Source organism: Caretta caretta, chromosome 1 (assembly GCF_965140235.1).
Source record: "Caretta caretta isolate rCarCar2 chromosome 1, rCarCar1.hap1, whole genome shotgun sequence".
In the NCBI taxonomy this organism is placed as follows: Eukaryota; Metazoa; Chordata; order Testudines; family Cheloniidae; genus Caretta; species Caretta caretta.
In genome coordinates, this window is record NC_134206.1 from 279,899,654 (window position 1) to 279,923,595 (window position 23,942).

The 23,942-nt window shown below is 38.0% G+C and overlaps 1 protein-coding gene across 7 annotated transcripts in view; it reads left to right on the plus strand.

Annotated features, from left to right (window-relative positions):
• PPFIA2 (PPFI scaffold protein A2) overlaps positions 1 to 23,942 on the plus strand; it is a 614,806-nt gene that overhangs the window by 160,896 nt on the left and 429,968 nt on the right. The window lies entirely within an intron of this gene.

Consider the following 23,942-nt stretch of genomic DNA (forward strand, 5'->3'; position numbering starts at 1 on the left):
TCTGTGCTATAGCTAAAGGTAAGAAATTACTGACAAAACTGTGATATGTTTGATGTAAAAATCTCTTATCCCTAACCTATTTCAAAAAAATGAAATCTTTAATGCCTTCAATCTAGAAAACTAGGTAATCCCACATTAAGGCTTGACAAAAGTGCACCCTACAGCACTCTGGCCCTGAATAACAATTCAAACCCATCATGACTTAAACTGACTATCTCTTTCAGCTCAGCTTTAAAACAAATATCTCCATGCTTAAATATGTGTATCAGTCTTCATTTGGCAATTACTATACAGGATTCGAGAATAGCACCTTAAATGTATAACAAACTGAGTACATTCCCAGAACAATCAATATGATGATACAAAGTTTATACTAAAATACTTAGCACCCGATGCATTTATTACATCTATTGAACTTGAAAGAACTTCTGTATACATTTTTTAGTTCATATTCCTTTCCTCTATTAAGCTATTATTTTTAATCATGCCATCCTTACACTGATATCTACTGATAGTTGAGGGCTGTGCTGAAACAGTGTGTGTCTACCTCACAGCAGATATCTGCTGATCCTGGCAATGATTCAGAGACATGAGTGCCCCAGGGCTGTTTTTCTGCAGAATGACTACTTTTTCCACACACTGAGATCTAAACATTCTTTACAGTCTCCTGCAGCTGGGATCTTTTACACAACTCTTGGCATCAGGTATTCTTTCTGAGCCTCTTAAACTGAAAGGGTCAGTATAGTCAACATGCTCAGTCATGGCTGTTTCATCATGTGTTATTTTTTGACCATAGAGCCTCTGATAGCAACTTGATAGAAGGCTGTTTTATGTAGGTTTATGTTATGGTTAGAATAAATACCCAGGCTATAGCATTCATTTTCACATGAACAAAAATGTCTCTCAAGAACTACTTTATTTATCCATAGGATTTTGGGGTGAGATTGCATAATCTAAAGGAAGAAATTAACTAATTAGGGATGCTAAGTGAGCAATATAACACTGACTGATCTTGGAAAATGAAGCTGCTATTAACAGGATAGGTTGTCTGTGTACTAATGCATCTGGGTGCCATTGGGAGACCATTTTTTTAAAAAAAGACCCCAAATTATATCTTTCTTCCTATAGTGTTATATTTTCTTGCTGTGTGCTTTGAACCTGATGTTATATAGTGAAAACAATATGTATAGTTTTAAAAAGTAAATAAAAAAATAAAGTATATGTAAAGCACCCCCCTCTCTTCTTCAAATCTCACCTCAGAGCCCACGCACTTCTTTCGCTTTGGTTCTAGCTTTGACTTCCATTCCTGTGCTGTCTACTCTTTTCCTCCTGTCCTACTTCAACCTGTATTTTAAAAAGATAAGAATTGGTAAGATCTGCTTAATAATGAATCTGTGTTTGTTTAATCCCTAGTCCCACCTTTTGTTACCTTCTCTTTTTTCCCCCCTGTTAGCTACATATTTTTATACTTGTCTAATTTAGATAGTAAAGTCTTTGAGACCATCTCTTATTGTAATATTTGTAAAGTGCCATACAAAGTTAAGGCACTATATAAGGGCCCTAGAAACTCGTATACATGTACTTAGTTTTAGGCACATGAATAGTACTGCTGAAGGCACTGGGATTACAGACATGCTTAAAGTTAAACCCACGAGGAAAGGTTTGCAGCATCAGTCCTAAACTGTGGTTATTAATAACAGAACTGTTAAAATAGCTTCACTGACTCAGAATCTCAGCATGTAATATTATCCGTATATTCCTACAACTGTATTTAAAGAAACGAAGCCTGTGCACAAATCATATATTTGTTAAATACTTTTAAACTGAAATTCTTAGGAAATAAGACATATTTAGACACTGCAGGCCAATGAGTCATAGTTGCCTTGTATAAATGTAGCTAGCATAGCTCAGCCATTGGGCAGAGCCAAAACCACTAGAGATCTGTGTAAAAGATTTTGGGGAAAACATTTACCAGATTTTTAATTAAATGCTATGAATGATCAACTTAATTTAATATGGGTTAAAATACAGAGGGCTGAGTTATGCTTTTTCTTCATTTAATACTCAGATGTCTTTCAATTTTTGCTAAAATAGCACTTCAGGAAAGATGAAGGATAAGACTTGGAATCAACTTCTCCTCAACAACTGAAATGTTTAAATACGCATCAAAGGAGAGGAGATTATGAAGTGTGCCATAAGTATGCAAATTCACATAAATTTTTTGCATGATTTATTTTAAGCAGGTTATGCTAATGTAGACATTTTCTCTCAAATGAATTGCAGTGTTTATGAAATTAAATTTCCATATGTAACATGAACTGGAATGAACAAACTTAGCCTTTAATTATTTATTTATTTCAAAAAAGTCATATTTATGGCATATCATACACTTGATGTCCTGGTCACCCAGTGTTCAGGAAAAGTATTACACAGGTATTAGAAAACAGTATTTAGACATCCATGGACTCTTTAGAGACCCTGAAAATATCGGTCACTATATTCTTCAACTCAGGAGAATTATCTTGAACTTCTGATAGTGTTAAATTTTGATCTGGGCTGCTGTATTTGCTGAACTGCTTGTTATCATCAAAACAAGTCTCTGGGCTTTGATCCTTAGAGTATACTCGATCAAAGCAATTAAAACAGAAGACTACTCTGAGATGAGGTTATATAAAGGAGTTACATGCTGTATGACAGTAACAATTAATTGGGAATTATACCATTTTAATAAAGATTTATTTTAATAAAAACAAATAAAATGCAGATTTTTAGGCTTCTATATATCAATGAATCATTATTTCACCTTATTTGCGTGGGCATGAATATATTTAGCTTCTTTTATGTAAAACTTGGTATACTTGTGTAGCTGTGTAAAACAAGGCAGATATTCCTTTTTCTTTTCTTTTTAATTTTTCTTTTGCCTTGTATAGGAAGATACCATTGCTGCTGCTGTACATGGATGATTTAATTTGCCATCAGTCCTTGAAATAAGAATTTATCTTTAATGTAACTTATAAATGTCAAAGTCCAAATATTACTAACATTAAATTCCTCTTTGGCTGGTATATGTATTCCACTGTCTGCACAATGTATTGAATTTCATTGTAATACAATGATTATGTGCATAATGTGATGATGGGGGTCAGCATGGCTTAAGCAAGGTAGTATTTCTAACTATGTTTTTCATCATGCAATAGGATGCACCTTATGAGATGCAAAATTATATTTTACCCAAGTTTTAAAAAATATTCTGGAGGGATATCTCAAAAGTAGCTGAACTTTCAAACTTCAAATTTGCTTTGTAAATAGGGCACAAAGCTTCTGTGCTTTGCTAAGCTGAGAAAACACTGGTTGTAAAAAATGTATGTATATGTCAATGTATATTCACTGTATGCAGTCAAAATTCTTGCCTTTTTGTGAAATCGGAAGTCTTTGCTAAGAAATTGTCCAATCTAAATTTTCATAACTTTAAAACTATGGAATCTTTTATCTTCGGACTTGTCTTGAAGTTTGTCTCAACAAAATCTATCAACAAACCAAATATGAGATCTTTATGTTTGGTATCTTTGCATAAGAAAAATGATTTCCATAATGATGGTACCATCAGAAATACTTATTAAAAATTGTCTTGTAATTTTCAGTTATTAAGGTAATATCATGTCCTGTTAAGTACAATTCTGAGTGGTGGCCAGAGAGTATTTGAACCACCCCAAGTGGAACTTACGAAATAATTCTGCACTAGAGAGAGAAACCTTCCTTGAGTTCTCCAGTGCACAGAGCTATGCATGTCTGCTAGATACATCTAGGTCCTTAGCCTTCAAATCAATACTGTGTAGCAATGAATTATTAACACATTAAAACTATCTCATGAAATGAAGAACTTAGTTTTTATTTTTATTTTATTTGTATGTGAAGTGTTATGGTGACAAAAAAGTCATAATACTTATTAGAAAACAATACTTATATATAACCTATCACTAAAATCCTATTGTGCTTTTATAGTCTGAACTAAAAACAAGTAAGCAAGAATGACAAAAATATATTGGTAGATACTGTGGACATGTGGCTAAGGTTATATGAAAAATATTATTATTTAAGGAATGGTATGTGATTTCTAGATGGCAATAGCTGAAGTGAGGAAAGTTAAAGCCGTATATTTATCCTGACATTACATTTCATTTTTATTATCATTATTAATTATTCTTCTTATTATCATTATGAGTGCTTCACTCACCATCCTTAAAGTTCTCCTTAATACAGATTTTTTGTGTGGAAAAAGTAGTAAATGACTCAAAATGCTCTTTCTGTAACAGAGGACTTACCTATCTTTGAGCAGGAGGTTCCTGCTTTGAGCAGGGGGTTAGACAAGATGACCTCTTGAGGTCCCTTCCAACCCTGATATTCTATGATTCTATGATCTTATTAAAATTTGTAATGGCTTTCACTTACTATGAACCACTTTTCACCTTAGGTTATATGTGTGTGTGTGTGTATGTGTATACATACACACATATATAACCTAAGGTTGTATTCAAAATATATTTATTAAACCCTCAGTTTTCTTTTATTACTTAAAGTACTTATATAAATGCCTTACACAATCACTTGACATCAGAGGCAAGGTCTTGAAACATTTTTAGTACCATTGTAAAATCCTCTGTGTTTGCATAGTATGTTGTATTGTAGTGATAGGGCCTCATTCTCCTTTGCCCTGCACATTGTATCATTTGTCAAAGTGCGTTTAAAATGCTACTAAATCTGATTGGTAGTGTTTTGCACTCTTTACATAGACTTTGTGAAAATGTGAATAACTACACAATGTGCAAGACATGAGAAAATCAGAGGATGTTGTCTACTCTGAGGTGTCCATGGACTGGTCTACAGAAGGTTTCTAGAGCTGATTTCCCTCTGCTCCTTTGTGTACTACCCTTGACCTGAATGTACAGGCAGTTCCTCCAGGGAGTCTGTTCTTCTCTGAATGTTATACCTTGTCATAAATATAAAGGGAAGGGTAAACCCCTTTAAAATCCCTCCTGGCCAGAGGAAAAATCCTCTCACCTGTAAAGGGTTAAGAAGCTAAAGGTAACCTCGCTGGCACCTGACCAAAATGACCAATGAGGAGACAAGATACTTTCAAAAGCTGGGAGGAATGGAGAAAAACAAAGGGTCTGGGTCTGTCTGTGTGATGCTTTTGCCGGGGACAGAACAGGAATGGAGTCTTAGAACTTAGTAAGTAATCTAGCTAGGAATGTGTTAGATTATGATTTCTTTAAATGGCTGAGAAAATAGCTGTGCTGAATAGAATGAATATTTCTGTCTGTGTGTCTTTTTTGTAACTTAAGGTTTTGCCAAAACATTCTCTATGTTTTGAATCTAATTACCCTGTAAGGTATTCACCATCCTGATTTTACAGAGGTGATTCTTTTTTACTTCTATTAAAAGTCTTCTTGTAAGGAAACTGAATGCTTTTTCATTGTTCTCAGATCCAAGGGTTTGGGTCTGTGGTCACCTATGCAAATTGATAAGGATTTTTACCAAACCTTCCCCAGGAAGTGGGGTGCAAGGGTTGGGAGGATTTTGGGGGGGAAAGATGTTTCCAAACTACATTTTTTCAGGAACCCAGATAAAGTTTGGTGGTGGCAGTGGAAGTCCAAGGGCAAAGGGTAAAATAGTTTGTACCTTGGGGAAGTTTTAACCTAAGCTGGTAAAAGTAAGCTTAGGAGGTTTTCATGCAGGTCCCCACATCTGTACCCTAGAGTTCAGAGTGGGGAAGGAACCTTGACATACCTAAATAAATATCTTCCTTATTACTGAACCCTGGATCATTTCTCCTTACTGATACAACAATGCTCTTAATTTATTTGACAAGTTCAGTCATATTTGTGATTTTCATGTTGTGCATTAAAATCCTAAGGGCATGTTCAATGTGAAAGTCACAAGTCCATAGCATCCTGGTGACTGTTGGATAGCTTAGTGCTCTTAAATATGAAATAAAAGTCCTGTTGTACCAAGTGCCAAGGGAGTGACTGCTTTGGTTTGCAGAAGTTTGTGGTGCAGATGAGTGGGGCTCCTACTGGACTTGAAAACTGCCTGAAACCCAGTTAGTAAATGCAAGCAGTACCAGTGGCAGCAAACCTGCTGCATAGCTGTGGGGCATTTTCAAAGAGATACAGCATTTGAACTATGTCAAGGAGAGGATAACAGTGATGGACTAGTCAGAATTTAAGTTATATCCTGAAGCTGAATGTAGCAAAGTAATTTAGAAATCTGGGCAGAGTCACAGCAAGGACACAATCATGAAGTGATTTGCCTTGTAATTAAAATGCAAATATTCAATAGCAATATAAGTGGCTTTTGTATGACCTGGAAGGTAGAAGATTTATGGTGGGGCAAATATGTTTGCAGGCTTTTTTTTTAACCCACAACAGCTGACAAATAGTTGGGGGTGGAAGACTGTTTCAAGTTATAATTCTTAAAGGATGCCCCTTGCAGTCATTTATCACTTCCTTTTGTGGTCTGTATTCTTTTTTATTATTCTTCTGCAGAGAACAAAAGCCAGACATTTCTGCTGAAATAAGGACATGTTAAACACAGTGTTGTCATGCTTATATATAATTTCTCCCCATGTGAGTCTCCCTGGAAAAGAAGATAGAAATAAAGTGTTTTCTGCATACAAACAATTACGCAAACGGAGACAAAACCATATAGAATTCTGAATGAATAATGTATAAACGTTTTTATACATTGAAACAAAGTATGAAAAAGAAACTTAGACTGTTAGCAGAAGTTTGGTTTTCTTCACAATGGGCCAGATCCTCAGCTGTTGTAAATCACTGATATCAAAGCAGCTGTGCCATTTTATACAAGCTGAGGATCAGGCACTTTGATTCCAATAAGAATAATCAATGTTGGCTTGAACCCAGTGAGATTTTATTAGTATTTTTAACAATACCATAGAATTAGTATAATAATACAGTGGTATTGAAGGCTATAGTTAGTTAACCCTCAAATTTCTTTACCATTTTTTCAGTGGAGCTGCTTTGCCCCCTGCAGAACTTGTAGAAGACATGGCACTCAGACCAAGCATTCCTCTGAGGTCCGTGACATATAGTCACAGAGGATAGCCATGAAAAAGTCCTGTGCCTGTACCCTGGTTTTTGGCTCTCTTCTTGCTTCTTGTCAAGAATGGTGCAGCCAGAATCTGCCTCTTCAGCTGCTGCTCCCACTCCCTACTCCTCCCATTCTATTTAAAAATCAATGGCACTATCTGGCTACAAATTATCATTGTATCTTTTCCAGTCATTCAATAAAATGGTCTAAATCTTTTTATGGGACTTGCTGCTCTGTATGCAATGCACTAGGAAACTTGACTGACTAACAGACCGAAGAATGCTGAACATTCAGTGATATATACTGATTACTTTGGACAATCCAAGAGAATAGCTAATGTATGATCAATTATAGATCAAATTTGCATATTCCTATGGGCTGAAACATATACCCCTAGCAAGGAAGAAACAGCAAGCATCATGATTCTAAACTAATGAGATGATTTTATGGTTAAGAATGGAGACTGGAAAACACAGTAGTATTTTTGCTTTAGTAAGTAGTTAAAAGGCACATGTGTGTATGGAAATCTCCCAGTTGAAGGGATTTATTCTATTAGATTGTTTTATATCTTTCATCCTTAGATTGCTTTATCTTAAATCCCACTATGTACTTTGGCAGCAAGAAACAGTAAGAAAGAAAGGTGTGCAAGGATTATCAGCTCTGAAATTCAGTCAGAGGAGACGGATCGTTTTGAGTCGGAATTCAATAGCCAAACAAACTTTACATTTTGTTTTTGCTTATTTTGCCAGAATAGCTTTATCCACACACCACAACACTTTTCAAGCTGAGTAGTAACCAACAGGAGCTGTCAGTGTAGTTTCCTGCAGATAATTGCTGGGATCCAAACAGAGAGACTGTTACGGCCAGGTTGTCGCCCACTCTGCATGCCTGCGCTGGGGCATAAGGAGACATAAAGCACCCCCTTATTCCTCTGCCCCAGCAGCACAAGGAGGAAAGCAGGCTTTGCAGAGCTATTACTCTCTCCTCCCAGGCAGGTGGGGCAAGAGGGGGAAGTGAGCAGTAGGAGGAGCCTTGGCATTGTCTCCATTCCTCCTAACATGTTAGGCCCTGCATCTGCGCCAGGGTGCATACATGGTTCCAGATGTTGGGCTATAGTTAAGGTACATCCCTCCTGAAGTTAGCTGGCAACTGGGAGGCTAACTGTGACTTGAAATGGGCATTTGTTTTCATTTATGAGAATTTGAGGAAGGAAAGAAAGAAAGAGACCTGGAGCAAGGGAGTGCTAATGTTCTGCAGAAAACATTGGGACTTGAATGTGGCAGTACTGTCCCAATTTGTGTCATTTTGGTGTATTCCAGTGGTGTGGGAACCAGGGCAGGACTTGGGTAATAAACCATCCTTATGGGAGAAAATTAGAGAGCACATGGAGGAGAAATATAGGCTCAGTGTAATGTTTGTTAAAGGGCAAAGCATAACCCATTGGAGTGAGAAATGCAGATCAGATGAGTTTCTATGGATCTCGGCACTGAATGTCTCATGTAAATTGTCAGGATAATTTGTGGGGAAGTAGCTCCTCTTCCTTGATGGATAATTTTAGCCATCTTGCTATGAATGCTATTGAACCTTTTCCCTCACCATCTAGAGGAAGAATACTAAAGGAGAATTAACATTACTATTCCTTTGTATGTTTCATATGTCTTGAACACTTGCCTCAACTCTGCGGTGTGCTACTGCTTCTCCAGACTATATTTCAGCCTGGAGCAAATGGAGGCCAGTACCATCTCTTGGGATCTCTGGTAGAGCTTTTTGGGTTGGTATGAATTTGGTTTAGAAGACTTTGTCCAAGTGCAAGCTGCAGAATTTTTTCCACAGAGCCCCAGTTTAAGAATTTTTTTTCAGCAAGGTGATTGTGATGAGAGAACATGGTTCTATTGTCTGGTAATCTTGAGGAATCAACTGTAAAGACTTAAATGGGATGCTAGAATCACTAATTCTGTTCCTCACTAGTGGGAATACTGAATCTCCATATACTTGAAGAAAAATAGTGTTCTGGTGTCCAGTCTAGAGGATAAAACAAACATATACAAAACACTCCTAACCATGCATTTTAAAAAAAAAGGCACATGGAATTTACATGTACTCACTTTGCTTATATAATGCTCTTTTCTGTCTCGTGTATGTAGGCTGAAAGCTGTTCAGGTCAGAGGGACAGTTTCTTACTTGGGCATTTGTACAGCATCAAGCACAATGAGGCCTTGATAGCCTGTGATCCTCTATGCATTACAATAATAATAATGATAACTGGAGTTGTGTGATGTATTTTTAGGTAGAGCTGGTGGAAACTCAGAATTTCTGGTTCCTGGAAAATTTCAAAATTTGGGTTTGGTCTAAACTGGAACAGAAACAGATATTTTTGAAATTTCCCACAAATCAGAATTACTGAAAAAAATAGTTTTGGATTTCTGAAATCTTATTTTGAATTTTATTTTTTCATTTTTTCATTTTTTCATTTTTCATTCATTCATAACTTGTCAGCGGTAGAAGTAGTGCATATTATATGTCTAAATATAATATAATAGATGAAATATTTCTCCTCTTTTTATTTTAAAACTGTGAAGGGCAGCTGCTAGTTAGTACTGTGAAAGATTATTTAGAAAGTGTTATATTTTCTAGATCAGTGTCTGTGTTGTAAACCCAGTTTGATACTTTGACATAAAATAATAGACTATCTTAACTATTATGAAATGTAAAAATATAAAAATGAAAATAAAAATATTGACACAATTTGGGAATTCTGAAAAACAATTATTTTTTATTTTAATTTTCTTCCCTGGTAGAATGTTTGTCAAAATTACATATTTTCTGAAATGTTTGAATTTGTCAAAAGCAGCATTTTTCATCAATAAGTGTTTTGACAAAAAAAATTAAACTCTAATCTTGAGGCATAACAGAAATGTATCCTTTTTCTTTTAGCTGTTTCAGGGAGAGGTTTGCTATCCAGAGATCTCTCTAACTGGAACAGAAATTGAGCACATGCAGAGTGGTTTCCAGAAACCTTTAAATGTTTGGTGGTTGTTCACCTGTCTGGTGATGAAAAAGAAGTCTTGTAATGAGTGATTCACGTCTTCTGAATTGCCTTAGTTCAGATTTAAATACTGGGTTTTTTCACTGGTGGTTGGTTTGTGGATGTGTTGGTTTTTAGTAATTTGTGTTTGTAGAAAAATTTATAGGTTTCATTAAAGGCTACATGTTTCTCAAATAGTGGGATGGTGTTTTCATATTTGCAGATTATAATATTCAAAATAGACACTTTAATGAATATAGTAAATTCTCTTCTTTTTCATCTGTTCTTGTCTAATTCAATATCAGGTGGGTAGTTATTTTAAAGAATGTTAGTGGAGGGTTTATGGGGATGTGATGCTTTTGAAACATTCAGTTGGTATTGTGATTTGCTAAAATATGCAAATAAATGAGAAAAATGGATTCACTATTTCCACTTGAGAAAATAGAATTATTAATTCATGGATATCAAAGCTATCTGCTTTTAGTTGTACACTAAAATGAATTGTACAGAATCAAGTAAAAAAGACTTCTGCTCCCATGAAATTTACTTCTTTCAAGTGATAAATCGAATAAAGGATGAGCGAAATATGACTGTTTCTTGTAAAAGAAAATATTTTAACTCTAGGTACTTTGTACCTATTGCAATGTCACAGTATAAAACATTGAATTTAGTCACAATTTCAGGTACTGTGAAGATGCTTCTGCTTTGTGTTACTATGGAACAAAGTCAATAATTATGAAGTGTCCATGGTACTGAAAATGTACTGTTGATGCAGAGTTAGCTCAGTAAACTATTCAACAACAACAAAAATGTAAATACAAAGTGAAGATGTCATGTCCGACAGTATCTGAAACACCAGCAGTATATTGTGTATGTAAGAAGTGTGTGACTTGCAGTTTGGCTCATTGATCATTTTAATAAGAAATTATTCCCAAAGTATTTTTAAACCTTGTATGTGAAAATGTTATCTATTTTTGGCAGCCTCTCTGGTTTTAGGATTAAGCAAATAGGGAAGTGCTAATAAGCATGAGCTAAATGAGGAAGCAAAATAAAAATGGTTCATTTATACTTGGTAATGTTTGTAACTCCTTGCTTTTCATTGAGTCACTGAAATGCCTTGTCTCCACCACTGTCACTCATACAATGAGTAGGCAGACAGGCAATTATTTAAGATTAATAACTGAATGCCTGCTTCACCTTGCTTAAATCTAGAATCTCAGATTGGCTCAGTGGACAGTTTTGGTTTATCTCATTAGATCAGAAGGTACACACTGCTTCTATAGGCCGAAAGCCTTGGACAGCTTGGCTGGCACTGTCATGATCTGTGGTAACACATACACAGACACCTGGTAAACTATAGGTAGTATAGAGAATAAAATCCATGACTTTCTTTAAAAGTACTTGAACAAAAGGAACAACTTCAGTAGCTGTCAACAGTAACATCCCATGAGTCTTCGATGAAGGCCTGACTGCAGTAGTAGCTTGAGGACAAGAATATTGTAATTCAGTCTGGGGACACACAGTTTCAGATGGTGTGTAATACAGATTCAGTCATGTTCTGGGTAAAATGAGCTAAAGAGATAATATTAAACTAAGACTTTGCCGCCTCCACCAGCTCCCCATTTGCTATCAGATAGGAATCTCTCTTTCCTGTAACTATCACAGAAGCTATGATCATTTGGTACATATGGCCAACAGATCCCAGATATAAATATGAGGTAGCTGGGGAAAAGCGTTGATCCACAAGAAAATCAGAATTAATTCTATTTTCACCAGCTTCAGATCATGGTATAAAACTCACTATCTTTGAAGCAATTCCTCAAAGAAAGAAAACCTGAAGCAGAAGAGCACACGTCAAAGGACTCCAAAGCAGAAGCCAATAACTAAACCAAAGTGTTTATCCATTGTGGATAGATCTTGCAGGGGAACATAATTTGCTCCTCCTTTTATTTTTACTGGTACTGTCTTTCCATGCCCATGCCAAGCTTCTCGAAGGATGGAGAGGAATCCTAGAGGTTAGTGAGAATTCCTAGTGTCATGATGTTAGCCTCATCACTCAGAAGGTTGAATTCCTTCTAAAGTCTGGATTACTAGATGGGAGTGTGATGAGTTCCCCCCGGGGTGTCACCTGGAAATGGGGTACCACTGAGCCCCACTGACCCACCAGCCTGGGCTCCCTTTCACACTGTATTGCTGTGACAAGCTACAAAGCCTTCCATTCTGCACTTTCACCAGCATACATACAGGTAGGGACACAGCCAGCTGCAGTTACAAGTAGGCTCTCTGACCAGCCCCTGAATGGCAAAGCTACTCCCAGCTCCTTAGGCATAGAATCATAGAATCATAGAATATAAGGGTTGGAAGGGACCCCAGAAGGTCATCTAGTCCAACCCCCTGCTCGAAGCAGGACCAAATCCCAGTTAAATCATCCCAGCCAGGGCTTTGTCAAGCCTGACCTTAAAAACCTCTAAGGAAGGAGATTCTACCACCTCCCTAGGTAACGCATTCTAGTGTTTCACCACCCTCTTAGTGAAAAAGTTTTTCCTAATATCCAATCTAAACCTCCCCCACTGCAACTTGAGACCATTACTCCTCGTTCTGTCATCTGCTACCATTGAGAACAGTCTAGGGCCATCCTCTTTGGAACCCCCTTTCAGGTAGTTGAAAGCAGCTATCAAATCCCCCCTCATTCTTCTCTTCTGCAGGCTAAACAATCCCAGCTCCCTCAGCCTCTCCTCATAAGTCATGTGTTCCAGACCCCTAATCATTTTTGTTGCCCTTCGCTGGACTCTCTCCAATTTATCCACATCCTTCTTGAAGTGTGGGGCCCAAAACTGGACACAGTACTCCAGATGAGGCCTCACCAATGTCGAATAGAGGGGAACGATCACGTCCCTCGATCTGCTCGCTATGCCCCTACTTATACAGCCCAAAATGCCATTGGCCTTCTTGGCAACAAGGGCACACTGCTGACTCATATCCAGCTTCTCGTCCACTGTCACCCCTAGGTCCTTTTCCGCAGAACTGCTGCCTAGCCATTCGGTCCCTAGTCTGTAGCTGTGCATTGGGTTCTTCCGTCCTAAGTGCAGGACCCTGCACTTATCCTTATTGAACCTCATCAGATTTCTTTTGGCCCAATCCTCCAATTTGTCTAGGTCCTTCTGTATCCTATCCCTCCCCTCCAGCGTATCTACCACTCCTCCCAGTTTAGTATCATCCGCAAATTTGCTGAGAGTGCAATCCACACCATCCTCCAGATCATTTATGAAGATATTGAACAAAACCGGCCCCAGAACCGACCCTTGGGGCACTCCACTTGATACCGGCTGCCAACTAGACATGGAGCCATTGATAACTACCCGTTGAGCCCAACAATCTAGCCAGCTTTCTACCCACCTTGTAGTGCATTCATCCAGCCCATACTTCCTTAACTTGCTGACAAGAATACTGTGGGAGACCGTGTCAAAAGCTTTGCTAAAGTCAAGAAACAATACATCCACTGCTTTCCCTTCATCCACAGAACCAGTAATCTCATCATAAAAGGCGATTAGATTAGTCAGGCATGACCTTCCCTTGGTGAATCCATGCTGGCTGTTCCTGATCACTTTCCTCTCATGCAAGTGCTTCAGGATTGATTCTTTGAGGACCTGCTCCATGATTTTTCCAGGGACTGAGGTGAGGCTGACTGGCCTGTAGTTCCCAGGATCCTCCTTCTTCTCTTTTTTAAAGATTGGCACTACATTAGCCTTTTTCCAGTCATCCGGGACTTCCCCGGTTCGCCACGAGTTTTCAAAGATAATGGCCAATGGCTCTGCAATCACAGCCGCCAATTCCTTCAGCACTCTCGGATGCAACTCGTCCGGCCCCATGGACTTGTGCACGTCCAGCTTTTCTAAATAGTCCCTAACCACCTCTATCTCCACAGAGGGCTGGCCATCTCTTCCCCATTTTGCGATGCCCAGCGCAGCAGTCTGGGAGCTGACCTTGTTAGTGAAAACAGAGGCAAAAAAAGCATTGAGTACATTAGCTTTTTCCACATCCTCTGTCACTAGGTTGCCTCCCTCATTCAGTAAGGGGCCCACACTTTCCTTGGCTTTCTTCTTGTTGCCAACATACCTGAAGAAACCCTTCTTGTTACTCTTGACATCTCTGGCTAGCTGCAGCTCCAGGTGCGATTTGGCCCTCCTGATATCATTCCTACATGCCCGAGCAATATTTTTATACTCTTCCCTGGTCATATGTCCAACCTTCCACTTCTTGTAAGCTTCTTTTTTATGTTTAAGATCCGCTAGGATTTCACCATTAAGCCAAGCTGGTCGCCTGCCATATTTACTATTCTTTCGACTCATCGGGATGGTTTGTCCCTGTAACCTCAACAGGGATTCCTTGAGGCATGCCCCCCCTCTGGAGTATAAACCCAAAATTATACCGTCTTGTGCTGCACAGGAATCTGTGTTTAACAGATCCAGTTGTAGGATCTAGAGCTCCTTTTGTTTGTGTGGATCTCTCATGTTATAAATTAAAAAAAAAGAGGAAAAATGGAAGTTAAAACCATAAAAATGTGTTTCACCTGCACATGAAACAGCTTTTAGCTAGTTTTGTTTTGTTTTTTTAAACTGACTAAATTTCAAGTTGTATGCAGTGGTGTTGTAGCCATGTTGGTCCTAGGATATTAGAGACATAAGATGAATCCGCTCCAGACCTGAAGCAGAGCTCTGTGTGAGCATGAAAGCTTGTCTCTCTGACCAACAAAAGTTGGTTCAATGAAAGATATTACCTCAGCCTCCTTGTCTCTCTAAATTTCAGATTAACAATTTCCCTTTAGATCATTTATCTTAAATTCTGAAGAATCATCAATTCATAGTTTTTCAACCAATAGTCCTGTATCACAGGTCAACAAAACTTGTGTTTTATTGCCAGTTGGAAGTGGTCCATGAATCTGTTTATGGCTAATTATTAGTGTACTTTAACATCTGTAGGGGAGGGCAAACTCAGAAGGGCACAATAAATTCTGTACTGAAAAGATTGCATCTCTGTTTAGTAGTTTTTTTATTAAAGTCTCAAGGGAGAGATTTCAAAGGCACAAAGGACAGTGAGGCACTGATCCTCCCTGGAAATTGTGCCATTGAAAAGCTATACCTTAATTATACTAATTAAGGTCCCAATCCTGCAGAAATTTAAATGGATGGTTAACTTCACTCCCTGTGACAACTCCAATTGCCTTCAGCACCTGTTCAACTGGGGCCTATGTGCGTTCTAGAGTTGCCTACTATGTACATAGGTTGTAGTAAAAATGACATGCCAACATGTTTTTTGTTGTTAAATGATCTGAGAAGCAGTTGGCATTTTATCAACTGTAGAGTCTCATTTTGTTAAGAGAAGTCAAGTGGCTCTTGTGAGCATATCTGTAGCTCTGAAAAATAGTGTACCTAGCAGCATACTGTAGCATCATAGTTATCTAAAAGACTTTTCTGCTTTCATTAGTGTTTAGGATGCTAAGCTAATTGATTTTTTGAAGTATCATACAGATAATATGAAACTAAACTATGGGTGCTTTCGAACTTTTTCAGTTTCAATGGAGGATTAATCCAAATATATGCAGTTGCTCTGAAGGGCATTTGATGTTGTGCATAACTTGTCTTTTATACTTAAAGGTAAATCATATGAAATAAATGAGAACTGTTATCACATAAAATATGAATAGATAGTTTAGAAAATGTTCTGACATTTATTTCTGAAATATTTCACTTCTTGATAAGGTTTCATCCACCAAAATTTGAGGTGAGGTGGGGCTGCCAGGGCCCAAAGTAGCTCTTTAACCTCTTCCTTTCCAGTGCAGGGTTGTGTACCCCTTTACAGTATTACAACATGGAAAATAGCAATGTAGAGTTTGGTGTAAATGGCTGAAAATGTTCTTGAAGAATATACCAGTTTTTTTCAGTAGTTGTTATGACTATTTTTGTATAGTTAACAAGGTAAGTTGCATCTTTGATCTCACCTATTTGTCTTGCACAACATCTGAAAAGATGAGAGAGCTATCTCAGACATTTTCCCCACTACATTCACATGTTTTACAAGTAAGCTCAGCATTTGAAGTTGCTTAATAGATTCTGAAGGACACAGCCCTGGAGACTTGTATATTTTCAAAGCAAAAGTTCTTAAGTACTTGTATTGAAAGGGTAACAATTTTCTGGAAATGAAAGTGTTTTCTGTTGAAGAATTATCAATTAGAGTAAACCAGACTTTTTGTTTTAAATAAAACTTCTCAAATGAAAATGATTGTCGAAAATTTAATGACATTTAATTGTAACAGATTTCAAGAATGAGGATGCTGGACTATATATACTTTTCTGATAAAGCACCAGCTCTCTGATGTGTGGGTCATCATGAGTCCACGGAAAGACCAATTAATTGGTTTTTATTAATTGATTTAATTGGCTGCTATACAGTTCCTTCTAATGGCACTTTAGTTATGTATTTAAAATGTTGAATGAGTAAATTTTCTTATGGTGTTTTAATTTTCAAAGAATTTTGGGCAGCTTGGTTTCTGTTGAAAATCCTGTAGCAAGTTTGAGATGAAACAGGTATACATAACAGACCTAATCACTCTGGTAGTTTAATAACCCAGCTTGCCATTAGGAATTTCTTCTGTAATGATACTATTTCTTCAAGAAAAATAAGTCAGAAAAAGCAGAAGAAATTGTAGCTCATGATGGAAATATTACCCTCCCCTGCGCAAAATACATAAATAAATAAACAAACAAACAAAATTTCCTGAGAAGGGAACTTCTAGTGAAATTTCCCAAATTAATTCTGAATTCTAGAAAAAGGAAAGAAAGTGTTAAAAAACCTGGTCAGAGAGAGAAATTGTGAAAATTGAGACTTCTGCCTATAAAGCAAATCCAACAACTTTATGTAGAAAGATATCTAATGACCCTAAATTGGTTTGCTGAAATGCTAGAAGCGCCTGCTAAAATATGCTGTATAAAAGGTTATTAGTGAGAAAAATATTGAAAAATAGATTAAATACAGCTTTCCAGGGCATTAAAGATGTTGATTCTGTCCTCTCAATGAACTGAGTGAAAGCGAAAAAGGAGTTGCCCATCCTTACAAAGAAGCAAATAATTTTTTCAGATGTCTAACTGAAATATCACAGAGTGGGGGCTATTAGGAAAGATCTAGTTAGTGTCTTCTACAGGTAGAACTCTACCTTCACTAATCTTATGCATTTTAGAAAAGCTGAGTGGACAAGAAAGTTGCAAATCCATTGACAGCAGTGGAAGTTAGCTCACTTATGCAAGAGGTGAATTTGGCACTATGCTTGTTAAACACTTCTGGTTTTGGAATATGACCCAGATATTTTAAATATTGGTCCAGAGGAATCAAGTTTTGAATTTTCAGGTGAGAAGCGGCATACGTTTGGAACAACAAACAAAAAGTTTTGCAGCCTAAAGGGAGAATGAAGGAAAATAAAACTTAATGTGGTTTCCACTTTTCGCCTTTAATGCGCACAAATTCAGTGTTCTAAGAAAAATATTTTTATTTTTAGTAGTTACAGATAGTGGTAGTTTGTGAAATAGGAATTTTTAAGCCAGAAATTAAGTTTGAAGGGTTCATAGAAAACAGAATTATGGTGCCCTTTTCCAGAAAGATCTCAAAACACTTCAGTAAAGTGCTGGGAGCACTGGCTTCTTCATTAGGCTCTGAAGAAGGGTAACCCCCAGGCAAGAGGACTGAGGAGGCTGACTGGCTAGCTTGCTCCTGTCATTGGCCCTGGAAGAAGGGAGACTTCCACAGGGAAAAAGCCATGAGAGTCCACACTCTGTAAGAGAGTGGGAAAGAACTGGAAGCTGAGTGCAAGAGGACTAAAGATTCTTGCAGAAGAGAAGAGAGCCTGAGCAGAGGGTGACATCCAACTAAAGACTGGAACAGATGGCCCCTCTTTTGAGTCTGGGTTAGAATTTTGATGCCGCAAAGGCATAGTGTGAACTGGCCAGAGGGCCAAGTCACCAGCATGCCAGAACACCCAAGTCCCAAGGAGGAGAGTGAGTCACTGAAACATTGTGTGATGCCTCAACGGGGTGCTCCAGGACAAGTTTATGATAGGACCCCTTCAGCTTTAAAAGTACTAGAAAGTCAGAAAATTGTGCATAATGGAGAGTTGGGGGATCTCCGATTTTTATAGGATAGTGGTTGTTTTGTCAATTAACAAAAAAAGGGTTTGTGTGTGTGGAATATTAGAGGTATTTGTCAACTGAATCCTTATGTAAAACAGCCGACAGAGAACATGGCTTGTGTCATATATTTCCATTCTCCAGTGTAGTATGACAAAGACTTGTTGAATATTTTAGAAGAGGTATTCTTTTTGTTATATGCCATTAGTGATGTTCCCACACCAGAAATTTGGGGGGTAACATGGGAAATAATTTCACAGAAATGTTGTGTGTCAGTGAAAGTTCGTTTACAGAAAGTAAAAAGCAAGGAAATGAAAAGATAAGGCAACCAACAGAATGTTCTCTGAACTCCTTCACCCAGAGTCTCACACTTCATTAACAGCCACACCCAAGGCATCACTGAGAATGCACAGCAACCTTAACTCAGCCCCAGTCTTTCAGCATCCTCTTTTTTCAACTCCGAGTGTATGAGGTTTCACAGAACTGTGCTGAAAGGATTGTGGGGAGGTCTGGCACATTTGGGTGGAGGAAAAGAGTGGAGTGGATGTTGCTGCCTGGAAGAGGTCCTATCAGCACAAAGAAAGAATTAGTCAATGCATTAACTTCAGTCTCTGTGAGAATGTGGCAGCTGCTTAGATGTCTTTGCTGGGGAAGGCAGAGTTTTTACGCTCTCCCGTTGATTCACCTTGCGCTTCTTGTTGAGGTGGAGTACCCGTAGTTGACGCTAGAGCAATTGGCAGTCGATTTATCGTGTCTATACTAAACATGATAAATCGACCCCTGCTGGATCGATCACTGCCCATTGATCCTGCAGGTAGTGTAGGCAAGCCCTTTTCATTTGCACTTGGTTTACACTACCCTTCAATTCATAAACAATAAGCATTTTAAAACTGTTGTATATGAACAATAAAATAGTTTACCAACATCCTTGCCATATTGTACGGTTGTATGGATTATCTACTTATCCATATAACTGAACAGTATGTAAATATATAGAGAACATATATTACATTAAACACAGGGCCAGAATTTTAAAGCTGCAGGTAAGTACTTAGTGGGATTTCCAAAAGCTCTTAGGTAACTAACTTTCATTGGTTTCTATGGGAGTTAAGCACCTTAGTGCTTAGTGAGATTTTTTTCAAGAACACCTATCTGCATCTTTTGGCATCTAAATAGCTTAAAAATCCGGCCCACAATGTTTTGTTATATATAGGATGAGTGTTGCAACTTACAGAGCATACTCCCAAGCCTGGCTGCAAATCATACCCTGGATAGATGTAATTGCCTAAAAGCAGTGCTGCCTGATCTTGTCTGATTTCACAAGCTAAATGGGGTCAGGTCTGGTCAGTGCTGGGAACAGAGACCTCAAGGAAGTTCCAGAATACCATAATAAATGGTGTGGGCGATACAGGAGGTTGGCATTCTTCCCTTTGAGCAGTATTGAACGAACAGTTTAGCACTGTGTTCTCCAATAGGGGAGGAATATCAAATCACTTATTTGATGTGCTATGAAAGTTCTGTGTCAAAACAAAAAATGCAACTTGTTTGCCCAGCACATTTCTGTTGACAGATAACATAACAGCCTATGCCTAGGCCAGGGGCAAGGACCTGTGGGAAAAGATACAGGACATGTTCTTCAAACTGTGTCACCAGTTGGAAGCTTCACAGCAGGGTCCCTTTGCCAGCTGTTTCTGATATTGTTGTGTAGGCCATCAGTGGAAAGAGAGGCATTCTTGAGTTTCTAGACCATTTCTGTACCTCCTTTTCCCTTCCAGTACTTTATATTAAAAAAAAAACTGGCAAAAATTATGGCCATAGAGATGCCTCTTGGTCCTTCTCCCTTTATCATCCAGGCCATGTTTTCCCTTGATAATAGAGTATCTGCTAATCTTTGTCCTGGGTCCTGGGGAAGCTGGGAAAAGAGACCCCACAAATAGAAATTGAGAATTCCCGTGTGAAGATTCCCCTTGTCAGAGAATCCTTCCAAAACCAAGGATTTCAGAAAAAGACTATTAGACTCCTACTTTCAGTTTGAGAGAGGGGGTGGGGGGCGGAAGGCTACTAATCAATCATCCATCAAAGTCTGAGCTGTGTTCTTGAGCTAAATCAGAACCAAGAGGGGAAAGGTTCACTTTCAAGGGCTAGATCCCTAATCAGTGAATAGACAAAAGGGTTGCATTAGGCAGGTCTACTGTCAGCACTGAGATCTGATACACCAGGCTTAGCTTTTCCTTTTTTCCTTCATGTAACCAAACCAAAGGAATATGGCATGCTGGTGAAGGCTGTCTCCCTTCTAAACCCATCAAGACCAAATATATTTCCTTTCTGCATTCCAGTGTTTGTTAAACCATCATTGATAGTTCCTTCTTCAGCCTAAGAAATTACACATCCCTTAACACATCTGCTAGCTTTTTGCTGGTCAGATAAAAGGTCAGAGCTAGGCATTTTGAAGACCAACAACCTTTGAATGAGGAAAAAAATCAAAGAGCAATTAATTTGGCTCGCTGGAGAGTGGATATTAAACAAGAAGTACTGTTTCCCCCTTCTGTTCTAGATCATCTTGGACAAGAAAGATCTAAAGAGATATTGAAAACTCTTGTGATGGAAGTACTGGTAGAGATATCTTTTTGTGGCAACTGTAAATCCTGAATAACCAGTGTCAGATCCAAGTCAAATATTGGATTACATCTCATTTAAAAAAAAATCAGATGTAGAAGTTTCCAAGTTTGTGACCCTCATTCAGAGGGAAAGCTGCTCCAGTTCCAATTAGCAATTCTTCTGATTATAGTCACAATTCTTTCTGCAGCCCACTTAAAAAGTACAAGAGAGATTCCCCAGATGACAATTGATTTTGAGTCTCAGGTACCATATTATAATAAGGTGTTACTTCCTAAAGAAATATAGTGTGGCTTTATTTCCTGAATTATAACCGATTACCTTTTGACTTTGAGAATGGGCAATTCCGTTTGTTTGAGTAGATTAGACCATTAGGACTAATTTCTGCCCTCAAATTTGTGGAAATTCAGTGTGAGGAGGAGTTTTCCCTTCTGTTTTTTCTAAATAACTGGGTTACATTCCTCCTTCACAAGTGGAATAAATGGCCTTTTGGATTTTTCCACAATTCGTCTTCAAAAGACCTAACTGTGGCCTTATCTGACCTACTGAAAGCTAACTGAAATGCTAACTTGGCAGCTAAATCTGTTATGCTGGACAAAGTGTGTACATATGAGTGTGCACATACACTATGTGTGCATTTATGGTTCCTATCCTTACATAAATGTACCTGTTACTTATGAAGTGAAGGTAGGCTTCCACTTTTTTTCTTTTCCCTTAGAGAGGGTTTCTTAGAGAAGGACCCAAAATTTGGATTAGAAGTCTGTGACCATAAGAGTCCCTTTATGCCAACTAGCAAAGGGTACACCCAACACTGTTAAAATATTTAGCCAAACAGTATTTTGTCATGTGATAATTGGATGACACACTGGTCATTAATATTATTGCTTGATGTATGTATGGTTAGTGTGTAAAGGGTTATGTGTATACTGATAACATGTTCCTAAAATATGGCCAGACCAACCAATCTGAGTAAAGTGGTTAAACAGGTTTGTCTTAGATAAAGGAATGTGGATTTGCCAGTCTGCCAGGGTTAAGATGTGTAAGCCAGAGATAATGGAAGTACATTTGCATCTAAGTTAAACCAGATAATCAAACAACTAGAAAGAGCTAATTCAGAAGAGGACAAGGAAGACATCATAGCATCTGAACACCAGCAGAGGAGCTTTATTTGGGTTTACTTTTCAAATAATATATTTTCAAGGTGTTTCTGGACTATAAAAAGAAGTGAGAGAACTCCATAGTTATCCATCACTTAAGGGACAGAAGATGCCAGCAGTCTTAGAATCTGTGAAAGGTGGATCCTTCAGCCATGTTGCTGAAGATGATGCTGAGAACATCAAGATGATGCTGTAGGTGAGAAATTGCCAGGATTGTAAATTGTTACCTTTTTAAGACATTGGAAAGTGTATGTTTACTTTTGTTTTCTTTGTAACCATATTAGTCTCTCATTCTCTTGCTTAGTATCATATAAATCTGTTAATTATTAATAAACATATGCTTAGTTTTATTATAAGCCATCTCCATGCTGTGTATTAAGTTAATGAGTGTGTCCTCAGTGAGCCAAGAGACTGATATGAGTATTGTCTCTTTGGAGACAGCAGACATGATTTCTGTGAGTATCCCATGAGAGGGCCTGGGCGCTACAGACTGATATCTCTGTCGAACTCGGGAATTGGGGTTCACTGAGTGTTATCTGCAGAGAAGGGTTTTGACTGGCAGAGTCTTGAGGAGTTGGCTGGTAAGGCAGACAGACTGGTATGGCAGGGAACCCTCAGTTTCAACTCCAGCAAAATTCTTGCTTGCTAAAACAGAGAGGTAAAACAGGCATAGGGTTTTGGGCTCTCTAAGGAAAGTGTCACAAAGCCAGACTAATATATAAATTTATTCTATTTCTAGTATACAGTGGTGTCTTCTCTGAGGATTACTCTGGCCAATATGTGCTTTAAACTTGGACCTTCAGTGTTGGAAGGTTGTTAGCTACAAGAGAACTTGAATGGCAGCATATTTAATTGCTGTTTGTTTCATGTTTTTATCATCTAGAGAAGTCTGTTCTTGCTGAATATTTAGTAAATGTTTTTGATTAGTTATTTATGAAAGGGATTTTTCAAGGAGGAGAGAATATTTTAAAAATGTATGTTCTGGGAATGACTTGTTATCTGGTTCAAAAACAGGGGTAGGTGAGCCTTATTGATATGGTACTCCAATGGCAAGGTTTGAAGTGATAATCTGCTCTCTTTCACTGAACATATTGGAGGGTAAGATGAATACTCTGAGGTGGAAAAAATGACTTTGCTCTTCTCAAATAACAAAGTTGCCTGTTCTAAATATCAAATGTTATTTGTTTAATCTAAATGAGATTGAGGAGGCCCATGAAAGGTAACAAATGTAGTAATTTAGTCTTTTAAATCTATATTTCTTTAAGGAATACGTCTAAAAATATAATTTACTCATTTTAATTTGTAGCATAACTGTCTGTGCTTCCAAATGTGATCATTACTTCTGAGAGAGCAATTTTTTGTTATGATTCTCTGTTTCTTGTATTGCTAAAGGAGATTTCTGACTGTCTGTTCAATATTCCAGATCATTTTGATGTATTCCTATCTGACAAAAAATTGAGACCCATAGAGCCAACTAGAATGAATTAGAGTCAAAACCTACACATCAGAAGATTAATCTTGACATAATAAACTAAGAATAGTATAGTATTTTGCTAGGAACCATGTGTGACAGCTATGGCAGTTTCCTGCAATATCCTTGAAAGACCTTATTGTATTAATTTTGTGTATGATTGCGGGCCAGGATTGTATGTAACCTCTCTAGGAGGAAAATGTGACCGATATTACAATACCATGCAACATCTTAGGAATCCTTGGTTTTAAATCAGGGATCGGCAACCTTTGGCACACGGCTAGTCAGGAAAATCCGCTGGCGGGACAGAACAGTTTGTTTATCTGCAGTGTCCACAGGTACAGCCAATCGCAGCTCCCAGGGGCCGCACTTCACTGTTCCAGGCCAAT